A 13,222-nucleotide genomic window follows, 5' to 3' on the forward strand; every position below is an offset into this window, starting at 1 on the left:
TGCCTCTCAGAACAGAATCTCCAAAGCTCTCCCCCACCTTTATTGGACCATTCGAAGTAGATTCCATTGTTAATCCCACTTCTGTGCGCCTCAAGCTTCCCAGGACAATACGTGGGCCGCAAGTGGGCCACAGGCCACGAGTTTGACACCCCAGGGTTAAACCAAGAAAGATATTAAAAATGTTAAACCTTTCTTTTTCTTTTTCATATTTCTTTTTCTCAGGAGGACTTTCCACTCTTCCTCCCCACTCCAGAGAATACCACTTTGTGAACCAGCTAATGACCTGGACCGAAGCTCAGAGTTACTGCAGAGCAAACTTCACTGACTTGGTCACCATCTACAACAGTGACATCAACCAACTGCTTTTCTCAGTTTCAACAAGGATCAGTACTTGGGCTTGGATAGGGCTCTATAATGATCGTTACAGCTGGAAGTGGTCCATGGAGGGAAAACTTTTATATGTTGGCAGTACACATGAATTTCTGAACTGGGCTAACGGCCAACCAGACTGTGTAAATGCAAAGGAATACTGTGTGGCTCTTCAGGGACAAACACAGATGAATGATAGACCCTGTGGAGATTCTTATCCTTTCCTGTGTTACAATGGTAGGAAAAATGACTTTTTGGCCTAGTTATCCCCGTAATTTTATGAGCTTCATATCGTGCATGTTCTTAAATAATTCAATTAATAATTAATACATTTGTTGCCCGATTTATCCTACAATTTTATGAGATTCATAACTTGTTACAAAATTAATCCGTTTTTTAATCCTTAACAGCCAAAAATACAAGTTACATCTTAGTGAAGGAGAGCCGCAGCTGGTCAGCGGCTCAGTCGTACTGCAGGACATACCACACAGACCTGACCAGTATAAGAAGCAAAGAGGAGAAATCCAACATCACGCTCACTTTGAATGGATCAGGGGTTCAGTATGTGTGGATTGGCCTCTACAGGGATCACTGGGCCTTCTGGTCTGACAACACAACCTCCACATTCACTAACTGGATCTCTGGTCAGCCTGATAATTCACAATCACTTGAGTACTGTGGAGTATTTTATTTAATGACAGGAAAATGGGCTGATGGTGTCTGTGGCGAAGGGCGCAATTTTTTCTGTTTCACAGGTGAGGTCCAGAATGCAAACACTGTAAGATCCTGTCATCATGTAAAACACTAATGTTTGTGTTTTATATGTGGTTCATGTTTAGCAGTGACAAAGCAAACAGTGGTGAAAATGAAGCTTCAGTCAGAGGCAGACATGCACAGCACAGAGATCCAGCAGCAGGTTTCACAGCAGGTCAGCAGTTCAGTCACCAACACAAACTTGACACAAGTTCAAACTATGCTTCATGTTTTTCATCATCTGCACATTTTGTCCAGCTGTCAGGCCTCATGCTGTCAGAAGGACTGACAGACTTCACGATTCGTTGGAGGAAAGTCCAGAGTTACCGTGACGACCAGTTGAAGAAGCAGGATGTGGACGGTGACTGCAAAACTGAAGTCTGACTGGACTGAACCACTTCATGTGTGAAGTTAATAACATGCTGTGCTGAGCTGTCTCATCCTTTAAATCTTTCAATATTTCAGAGTGTAAAGTTCCACCAACAGCTCATTTGTTCAGCTGCAGTTGTAGTTTGGTAGAAATTCTTTAATCAGACGTCCACTTACTAGTTTTTCTGATAGGCTCTAGTCTCTTGTTTTTGTTTTTCTCTTTCAACACTTTAGACTCTGTCCTTCTGTGGACGTCACTGCACAGGCTTTGTCTGTGTGCATTTATTAGGATCCATATTTCTGTTTCATTCTGACAGCAACATCTGCTGACTTACACAAATGGTAAAGAAAACAATGCGTCATGTAGGCAGAAAAAAAGAAGTAATACAAATACAAGTAATACAAAATCTGCAAATTAAGACACTAAGTTAAAAAAAAGTTTATTAGTTTTTACATTTTTTGTTTGTTTCATTAGTTTAGCTGGAGTTAACTTGGGATCATGAAAATAAGGACTAAAGTCCTTATAATTTCATCTTTTTTTCTTTTGAACTTAATGTGTGGTGTAGGTGATTTGAGTTTATTTTTCTATTTATACATTTATGAGTCCTTTGTGGGTTTTTACACAGAGTAATAAATCAGGTAACATTTTTACTGATCCATGAACATAAAAACTCTTGACACTAAAGTTTTTTGTTTCTTTGGATTTTTTTCTCTCTGTGTGAGTTTGAGGTCCATGTTAAACTCAGACGTATTCAAATGTAAAAGGCCTGAATGTGATTTCTACAATCTAAAAAAGAGCAGCTGTAGTAGAAACAGGAAGTTTGAGAGAAGAGACCTGACTGAAAACTCCAGAGAACCTTATATATGTTTAGTTAAACTGGTGTTGGCAAGTATGTTATATGCATATTGCACTTATGCTTTATAGTAAAATTCTGTAATATAGATATATTACAGAATTTTACTATAAAATATATAAACTGTTCATCAATGGTAGTAAAAGGTCGAATCCCAAGGTTCCTGCTGAGGCAAGAAGTCTGTCCCAGAGTGAAACTTGAGAATCTTGAGCTCTCTGATAAAAATTTTCTGTGAGTCTTTATGTCTACAGTCTTTGACTTAAGGTATTACCCACAGTTTATAGTCTTGTGATGTTAACCAACGGTTAACAAGGGCAATCATAAAAGCAGAAGGGCAAAAAGCCAAACTTAAATAAGCACAAAAGAAGAAACTAAACTCTTAAATCTTTGTGTCGACTTGGGATTTGGCCAAATACCACACCTATAGGAAAATAAACTGTAATGGATTAAAAATGCATTGCTGTATATCACTGATAATCAATAAAATAAGATAAAGACCTTGAATTGTTCTTTCTTTGACATTTAATTTTTTTCAGCTTATACTTCACTTTATAGAAGATATATGGCAGAAGACTACAGAAAACATGTTATTGTTGCACTTGGACATGTTGCAGTGATATAATGTCCTTACTCACAGATTGACACATTAAAGCTGTCCCCATTTCAAATTGTTGACTTTGAGGTTTTCTCAGTATACCTGATGAGAGCTGGCTAAACAACAACAGCAGGTTATGAGTTAACATTACATCCGCTTATATTAGACTTAAGGTCAGGGCCGCACAGAGATGTTTGAAGGGGCAAGTGCTTAAAAGGGGCACACAAAAACGGGTTGCTGCTGCTGATGACAGTGCTGTAGGGCAGGGCTGTGTTGATCTCAGAATGTAGACACCGTAAAGTCCACATGAGACATGGTAGCTGATAAAACAAGTGTTATGAGATAATACTAAAATGCAAAGACTGGTGACAGATTTTGTGGATTGGTGTGGTGAGTCCTTGCTTTCACTGAATGTGTCTAAAATTGAAGACATGATTATTTATTTTAGGAAGTCCTCTTATTTACTATTTACTATTACTTTACTATTATAAGAAGTGCTGATATTGGGATTGCAGAGAGTTATAAGTATTTAGATGTGGTGCTTGACTATAAACTGTTTTGAAACTCATGCTGATGCCACTACTAAAAAAGTTAGAGTTCGTTTTTTTCAAGGAAAAATAGATCCTTTAATGTCTCATCTGAGATGTTGTCTTTGTTTTATAGAAGGTATATTTAATTCATTATGTCTTTTTGTATTGCTGCCTGCTACGGTAACTTGACTGTGAAGAATAAGAATCAGTTGGGACTTCTGGTAAGAACTGCTAGCAAAATTTCAGGGCGCTGGCAAGATGGACTTTCAGCCATTTATAACAAAAATGTGCTAGGAAAGCTCATTCTATTGTTAATTGTTTGAACCATCCTCTTCACAGTGAGTTTGACTTGTTGTCCGCTTGCTGTCGTTTTACGGTACCTGTGAGGAAGACCAGAAGAATCAAGACACTAGGTTTCTTTTATCTTATCTAATTTCCCCTTGTGGGACAATGAAGAATTTGAAATTGGCATTTAGTGTTGTTAGCTCATATTTCTTGCTTTCGAAAGATTTGTACTAACCTTGTTCTTTCTGTCCCTAGTCAACTCCATGCAACATAATTTCAGTCAGCCTGCAGTTTACCACAGCCCCATCACTGGTCTCTCACCTCACCTCCCCTTCTTACAAACATCCGCCTGCTGACAAAGTAAGCTCAAAGTACTCACGATTGGAAACCATCTCTTGCCTTCTCCTATCTCTGTGTTACCTCTCTTGTCCTGCTGTTGCAGTGGCTCTGCCCTTCGCGACTCATGCTGGACTCTGGACCCCACTCTGATGTTCATGAACACTTACAGTTCCTAGCCCACACTACTAGACCCAGTAACTCAGTTCCCCTCATAGTTACAACCTTCATTCATATTTTTTTGTAAATAGAAGTCACAGTTGTATACTTAACTCTCACAGAAATCCTAGTGTATTTTAATTTATCAGACACACATGCACATATGTTTTGTACATTTTATACAATTTCCAGAATACTGTATATACTGTGGCCACAAGTTAGCATCATGGTGCTGATCCAGAATACTTTCGTTATTATTTGTTCATAGTGCTATAATAATAAAATAATGACTTTTTTTAAGTAATAAATATAAAATAATGTATTGATGAGGATTCAGTTTTTTTGAATCCTTGAAGTTTATTAACTGTTTAAACTGTAGAGATACAATCTCTTTTGCTGCTGTAAAATCAACATTTTGCCATATTTGAAATATAAATCTAACAGAATCTGTTTCTTAATGTATTTTCTTTGAAACAGTGTCTGTTTTTTGAATATCACAATTATAATGATTTGAAATTATGTGGGAATGCATATTAGACAGTGTTTTAAGTGAAATATAATCCCTCCAGAAAGGCGGAAAAAGCCCTGTAACTTACTTTAAAACTAACTATGTTCCCTAAAATGTTGGAAAGAGCTACAGACCCATGATATCTTTACCCAGTGAGCCAGCAGCTATGACCAGCACTACTCGTGCAGTTAATAAAATGACAGGCAATGTTTGTTGCGCTGTTGCACACACAGTGGGCGTTTATCAATATGCGTACTTGTGCGTACTTGCGTTCTCGTGTACTCGTGATACGTCATCAGTCGGAGACCAAGTACTGTTCCAATTCGAAGTACGCATCACACCGAGAATGCGAAAAAGTCCCGGATGTGTTCTCGATCCGCCCGTTTTATCGAGCATGCATCGGTGTAGACTTGGGACAGCTATATATCCCAGAATGCATTTCGTCCAAAACTCAACAGCGGACTCCCGGCACATCGCCCCCCCCCCCTCCCCTCCCCTCCCGCTCGCGGTCTTCTCACTACTCAGGTTAAAGAAACCCCAGCAGCTGTCTTTAGTATTGAGTGTCCACTAGAATAGAAATAAAAGCGTTCTAACATCTCACCTGCTTGTTTTTATTAAGGTATGTACACGTATGTACATGTACACTATTTTTATTAATAGAGGTTTCACTACTGAGGTTAAAAATGATATATAAGTCACTTAGATCACTTCTAAATGTTAATGTTTGGTTTATTTCAGTGTGTTATTTGCTCCTGAGTAAACCGGTTTGGCTGTGATTAAAGTTAAGCTTTATAACATGTTACTCACAGTTAAATTAGGAGGGGACGGCAGTAAAAACTCCGGACCTGTGACATCATCACGTACGCTGGTGTTCCGACTGTAGAAATCACGAGTCCGTGCTCGCGTACTTGAGAATTGAGAAACAGCCCACGAGTCCGTGCTCGCGTTCTCGGCGGGTACGTACTCCCGTGCGTTCTCGGCGAGTACGTACTCACCGAGCACGCCAGTACGTACTCGCGTACTTGGGCATTGATAAACGGCCACAACGATCATTTGTTTCAGTTCATCAGTTGCTACAAGACAATTTACCAACATGTACATAATAAGCTAATACTCCTGTGTGCTCTAGACTACAGCAGGGGTCGGCAACCCTGGGCACGTGTGCCACTGCTGGCACGCGAAGGGTTAACTGATGGCACAACCATAGCTGGCCCAATGGTGATTTTTCATTTTTATGGGCCGATGGGTTTTTTTGTTTGTTTGTTTGTTTTTTGTAACGGTACAAACAGTGAAAGGTGGTGGACTGGCCAGATGCTGGTCGATATGTTAAAATAACTCAGTTGTTTGGTGGTGGCAATGGCAGAGCTTCCACAGAGGCCAGCAGGTGGATGAGGAAAGGGGAGGCAGGAGGAGGAGAGACCCGAGGCGGTCACTGATCCGAGTGTCAGGTGAACTGAACTTCAGGTAAGAAGTTATGACCTGCAGTCTATCTGGGTCAGATATAAACCAAGTTTAGGTGGAGTTTATTTTCGTTGTGCTGACTTTTTACAGTCAGGTACAATAACTCGTACTGTGTACTAGCTAGCATGACGGAGTTTATATACAGCTGGGTGGGTGCTGTGATGTAAAAAAATCTGAATCATCCTGTATTCAGAGAAAATATTACGCGTTTCGTATTGAGCCGAAAAGGAACACAGTTTTTCAGAATCAGAATCAGAATACTTTATTGATCCTTAGGGGAAATTATTTTTCCTTACGGTGCTCCATTATAAACAAATATTAACAAAGACAGACAACACACAACTAAGAATAGCACAATATATACAGGAATATATATACATAAAGGTCACTTATTAATAAATAGCTGAAAAAGGAAGAACATGTGCAAAAAGGTTGTAGCTGTTGCAGTAAACAGTGTGTTAAGTGGATGAGTTGTACAGGGAGATGGCCACAGGCAGGAATGATTTCCTGTGTCGTTCAGTGGTGCTTTTCGGTAATCTCAGTCTCTCACTCAACGTGCTCCTGTGACTGACCAGCATGTCATGGAGTGGGTGGGAGGTGTTATCCAACATTGTCTTTATCTTGGACAACATCCACTTGTAACGCATTACTGTAATCCGATTACTTTTTTCCAGTAACGAGTAAAGTAAGGGATTACTATTACTATTTCAAAATGTAATTAGATTACCGTTACTTTCCCATAGGAACGCTGTGTTACTGTGTTACTAAAACCGTGATTTTTTTGCGAAAATGTCTCATAACAGTGACATAAGCGAGTGCGACGTTCGTGACAACAGCTGTGTGCAGATCAACAATGGATAATATATCGAGTGCGGGAGAGAGTGTAGCATGCAGCGTTTAAAGCGTGGAAGTACTGACCTTACTTTGAGTTTGATTCCATAAAAAGTGACAAAAACATTACTGTCTATTGTGCATGGGAAGAAAACTTCTTTTTACAGTGAAAAAAACCCCTAAACTTCGAAGCAAGCACCAAGTGCGCTACGACGTAATGTGAAATTCACCCTCAACCTAACCCAGTCCTGCTTTACAGGTGAAAATAGAGCAACAGGACGGCTAGTCTTTGATTTCATTTATTTTCTGCTGTGTTTTACTTGCATCTATTTGAAAGAGTGAGTGTAAACACAAAAAAAATTTTTATTTTATGTGCTGGAATGTGCAGAAAATAGGTCTAAATGTTAAACAAATTTCTTTTTTTTGTCCCAGTTCAGCCCTGGGCACTGATAGGTTTGTAGCATAAACCTATTCGCTGGAACGTTCAGGACAATTTGCTACACAGCAAAGAACAAGACACAAGTAGGCAACGTTCTTAGTGTTACTCATGCATGAGGAGGCCTGCCTGGAGCCAAGTGTCGTTCCACCCACTTGACCTCCGTCAGACTCTCAGCCAGGTTCCCCATAGCACTCCTTTTATTGAGGTTACTTGAATATGCATAGGGTCATTAACATATGACATCTTACATAGGTATACATGTGAACAAAGAATACCTTGTTGTGTGTGTGTGTGTGTGTGTGTGTGTGTGGGGGGGGTCAAATGTGACCCGTGAAGACTCCCCAAAGCTGGTGCCAGGAGTCTAGCGGTCCATCTAAACAAAAGGCTCTTATACTTAACCAGATATACGTATGTTTGCTATACCATATATCAGCAAGAGAAGATACGACCTCTCCTAGGAGGTGTGTGATCTATGCCAGAATGCTCTGAAGAGGAGTGAACGCACTCCCCTCTTCATGCTACACAGAGTTGTTATAGACCTCCTAGGATGAGACATTCTTTCAATATGCCATCAACTATATACTTCTAAACACAAATGATTACATGTTTCTCAATACAAATGACAATAATAAAATATAAACCCAACAGGCACGACACGCAGTGAATTAATCTGAGAAGGTGCATTAAAAAATAAATGGCCGGGCCAGCGGTGCACATCGCAATTTAGCTCGCATAGACACATTTGTTGTGCCGCTTCTTAATGACGGTATCTTAGCCAACAACCCCAACTACCAGATTCAACTTGTAATTGGCTAAAAATAACTTAGCCTACCAGTAAGAGGGACGTTGCTAGCTGTCGGTTTTTTCAAGCGATGTTGAAATTTGAACATTCCAACACTTCGAATGCTTCAGGAGCTGTCCGCTCAGTACAGCATCAGCACTGTGGAAATACATGGATACATCCGTAGACTCGAGACAGAATTCACAATGTGTTTTTGGGACTTTCAGGTGTATGGACCAATGTTCATCACTACCTGACAAGTTTAACTGTCTTCAGAACATTGCAGAGACCTTATTGACAGTATTTGGCTCTACATATCTGTGTGAGCAGATTTTCTCCCACATGAAGAGTGTCCTCAGGTAGCCGTCTGAATGGTAGTCATTTGACTAATGCAAACCAGATTCCTTTATTTAGGAAAATTGTGATTAATAGGTATTATTGTTATTGCTGAGGGTCACAGGCAGGACTCTACACGCAAACACACATTTCACTCACTGGGCCCCTTTCCTCATTTGAAGTTTGACTGTGTTTTAGTTAGTGCTGTCAAAATTACCGTGGCGACGCAAATTAATTCGCCATCACGGTCAACACAGTGCATTAAATTTTTAATGCAATTAGCGCATCTGCAGTGGAGAATGACTTAAAATCCCTGAAACGTCTCTGTCAACGCGTTTCAGGCACTTTGTCGAATTGAGTTACCTTCGCACATGTGCAAATGACGATCTTGGGCCATTTGGCCCAGCGTTTTGAGTGTTAATATATTCCCTTCTAGTGATCGCCTCCTGTGTGTTTTTAGTCTGTGTGTTTTCAGTCAGTCCTTGTTGGATCGTCTGCGTTGTTTTCACGCCATGTCATCCTTCCAGCTTTTCTTATACCCACGTCACGTTGCCATGTTTACAGTTTTTCTTGTTTGTTTTCTATTCGCCAGGGTTTTTCATGTTTAGGACGGTTCATGTTTTCTTTCTAGTTTTCCCAGTTTAGGTTATTGTTTAGTTTTGCTTTGTTTTCACTCTTTTATTTTGTACTGTTTTGTTTGTCTTCATAAACGGCTCATCATCAGTTAAGTGTGAGTTTTAGAGTTTCTGCACCTTGGTCCACTCTTCGCACTCCACACAGTTTACCTCGGCATACTGTGACAATAGGCAGTTGATCTGGTAGTGACGGGCAGCTATCAATATGGAAGATGATAAACGCACATTGGCCCTCTTGATGGGAAATTTGAGTATTAAAAAAATAACAAGACGAAACAATTGACCAACATAAAGTATTATGCACATTGTGCATAATAATGAAGGAATTTTCTTTACACAGAAGCACTTCCAGCTTAAAATATCACATTAATGTGAAGTATACATTAATCAGGGATGCTGGTAGGACTTTGGCTAACGTGTCACCCAGCATGCAACAAACCACTCACAGAGCATCAGTATTGGAGTCAAAATGTTAAATGTTGTCATAGTGTTACTTAAATTTGTAAGTCTTAGTTCAAACTATATGATCAAAGACATTTCTTTGTTTCTGACCCCCTCCCCAGCTTGTTGAACAGTGGGGGAGGCTGTAGTGTTTTATTATAGGCACATCCTATGTGAGGGTTCTGTTTTCTTGTTTAATAAGCTTCCTGCCTTTATGACCCTTTTGTGGGCAGGAGGTCACAAAAACGCACCCCCAAACACAAACACACACACATTCTCGCACATGCATACACACACACACACACACACACACACACACACACACATTCTCGCACAGGCTTACACATGCACACACATACACACACAATACCTCATCTTTTGTGACCATGGGGGGGGTTACAATGGGTGGTGCTTGTGTGTACTGTAAGTGTTTTCAATAAAAGGCGGCAGGGAAGGCTGCTTATTTGAAACTGGCTAGGAGACAGGTGAGGAGCGTTCAGCTCCAAGAGCCTGGTTCCGACCAGCCTCCCTTGCTAGCAAGTAAAATCGATCGATCGCTGATTGTCTTGCTTCCTTGTTGTCGTTAACGGGAATAAGTTTCTAAACCAGTGGGGCCTGTGGAAGCTCAGACCCAACAATCAAGGACTCAGTAAGACTACCTCGGACATATTGACTGACACAATTGCCAAGTGGATTACAACAAACTACAGACCTATTAATATTGTTGAGAACACGCGCTTTACATAGCTTTGGTTCCTCGTTTCAAGGACTTGAAGAGCCTCCTCAAAAGTGACAGAGAGAGAGTGGATAAATGTTTACAGAGATTTTTGTTAACATGAATGTTCAAGATGTTCAATAAACATGTTAAATATTTATTATATATTTTTCCTTTTTTCTCAAGTCTGTTTGCTCATGCAAAATGCGATTAATATAGAATAAGAATGAACGATATTTAATCTGGATCAATCAAAATTAATCTATGGTAACCCTGTGATGAATATGATTAAACATTTTAATTGTTTGACAGGATTAATATATATTATAAATTAGTGTACCTATTAGTATGTAAGTTGTATTTCATGGGAGAGTATCTGTGTTAAAAGACTGAAGAAAACTATTCAAATTGTCTTGTGTTTATTCTGCATTTACTGCATTATATTGCATAAATGTCAGTTTCAAGCTTAAATATAAAGTTGAAAAAAATGTAATGGCAACGGGGTTTTGATCAAGTCATTGCAATATTAGTCACAATTAATTACAGAAAATTGTGTGATTAATTAGTGCATTTTTTAACTATTGATAGCACTAATTTTAGTATCTAAGCCATTTTAATGGCTTAGACATGAATTGAGCTGCGGTTTGAGGAGGCCTCGAAGGGGACTGCAGTACTAAATAGAAGTGAAATAATTGAAAAGGGAGGGTGGCTTGTAAATGAGAACGAACAGCTCTTAGAACTGGGGAACATGTATAAATAAGTGGAAGGAGCGTGTTTGGAGGCGTGGTTACACTCTCTAGAAGAGGGGACTTGGGGCACCCAAAAGGTTAGGGGCAGGTGCTCAGCCCCCTCTGCACGTGCCTAAGTGTCATAATAAAATCCCACTTTCCCTCTGATAAACAGTTTCATTACTTTTTTGCATTATATGCGCGTTGACTGACTAAGTGTCAGAGTTCAGCAAAGTTAAATCCACTTCAAAGACAGTTGAAAAACACGAGTCTTCCACAGATAAGGAAAAAACTTCAGGGTGGATCTGGATCTGTTCACTACAGTACTACAAAAAAAAAACAGTGAACTGGATCTCCATGCTAGGGTCATGCAGCTGAATAGAGAGTAGTAAGAAAACAGATGACTGTTTGGACCAGATCCAGATCAGCCCATAGTTTTTTGGGCTTCTGTGGAAGTTGTCAGTCCACAGTTTACTGTTCACACTGTTAATGTGGTTAATGCAAATGATCAAATAATCAGGCTTAAAATGCCAGAAAAGTACTGTTATCTGGGTTTATTCACTGATTTTAGTTGTTTTTAAAGCAATAACATGATATGCAACCCACTTCATTATGTCAAATATAATATGGATTTAATTTGTAAATGCACACAAAAATCTTCTTTATTTAATCATTAATTTATAATAATTAATTAAAAAAAATATTTAATGAATAATTTTTTTTAAACCCATTAAGGTGCCAATAGGTTTCCTGTGTCCTCCAACAATTAGATAAGAGTTATGGCACAGATATCAGGTGGGGTTATGTACTACCTCTCCAAGTCCAGGTTGGGTCATGTAGGCAGACCTTTCTGGAGGAGAGTTCTGGATTTACCCGCTCACACTCTCAAGTACTCACCTGTTTCTAGTGATGGAAAAAAGTGAGGGTTTGTGAAAAGCTGAAACATTCAAAGCATTCGTGCCTGATCAGACAGTAAAATACAGAATGCTGTGAATGTGACAATCAGTGAGCTTCAGTAAAAGCCTCCCCACTGACCTCTCTGCCCTGTGAGGCAGGGCTCCCTCCACAACACTCCCTGCCAGTGGCTGATGTCCCCACCTGCAGGTGCATTGGTGGTTTTCTGTATCTGCGGTTGGTTGCTTGGGTCTGTACTGGCCCACTCCCGGCAACTGCTTGGCAGGGCCTGGGCCGTAGGGCTCTATCAAGTCCTTTCCGGGTTTCGGATGGATGTTGAGTCTTTGGACATGTGGCTTGGTCTGCTCTGGCGTAGCTGGCTGCTGGTGTAGCCTGCATACTTGTCACTCCTCCTTCTTTCTCTTTCCTGTACCCCGGTCCTGTCTGTTTTGATTGTAATAACTTGGAAAAAAATTGAAAAATTTAATTATAAAAATTTAATAAAATGAAGTGAAATCCTGCCTCTGTTAACATTCGTTTTGCTCTTAATAAATCACTTCAAACATTGAGCTGGTAACCACACAGGTTAACAGCTGTTTTTGGCCTCATTTGACTTTGTTTTTTGCTCACAGTTTGGATGTGTTAAGTTTAAAATTAAGTACTTTTAGTTCATGTCATCAAATTTGTTCTACAAGCTGTCCAAGCTAGAAGCCAGTAGCGTTATGATTATTATTTTTTTATTTAAAGGTCACATTGATCACATTTTATGGGCTCATTCTGACTGATCATAACAGTGTTAGGGTACCTCGCTCTTTGACCCGGTGTTTTCCGTTTTGTACTTTCATTTGTCTTCTCATCTTGGCTTATGACTGTGAAGGTTTTGGTTTCTGTGTTGCATTTCTATTTCTCCAGTTCTTCTTGGTTTGTGATTTTGTAGTTCTTAAGTTTTGGTTTGAGGCGACTTTTGTTGTGATTCGGCGCTATATAAATAAAATTGAATTGAATTGAATTGGTTTCCATACGCCCTCTGTTCTGGGTCCAGTCTGTGTCTCTGTGTTTCCTGTTTTATTTTGATAGTCTGTGTCCTATGTTAATGTGTCTGGTTTTGCTTCCCTTGTGTCATTAGCCCTGATTTGTCCCAGCTGTGTTTCCCTCCTGTCTCCCAGTCCCTCATTACTCCCTCTGTGTATGTAAGTCCTGTGT

The 13,222-nt window shown here is 39.8% G+C and overlaps 1 protein-coding gene and 1 long non-coding RNA gene across 3 annotated transcripts in view; both read left to right on the top strand.

Annotated features, from left to right (window-relative positions):
• The window catches only part of LOC116320990 (nuclear factor 7, brain-like), a 1,074,516-nt gene that overhangs the window by 617,718 nt on the left and 443,576 nt on the right, over nt 1-13,222 (top strand). The gene's annotated exons all lie outside the window — the stretch shown is intronic.
• On the top strand, nt 1,105-1,651 carry LOC120438455. Its single transcript, XR_005611924.1, has 3 exons — nt 1,105-1,124; nt 1,209-1,297; nt 1,381-1,651. It is a non-coding gene; the product is annotated as an uncharacterized LOC120438455 (long non-coding RNA).

Source organism: Oreochromis aureus, linkage group 3 (genome assembly GCF_013358895.1).
Source record: "Oreochromis aureus strain Israel breed Guangdong linkage group 3, ZZ_aureus, whole genome shotgun sequence".
In the NCBI taxonomy this organism is placed as follows: domain Eukaryota; kingdom Metazoa; phylum Chordata; class Actinopteri; order Cichliformes; family Cichlidae; genus Oreochromis; species Oreochromis aureus.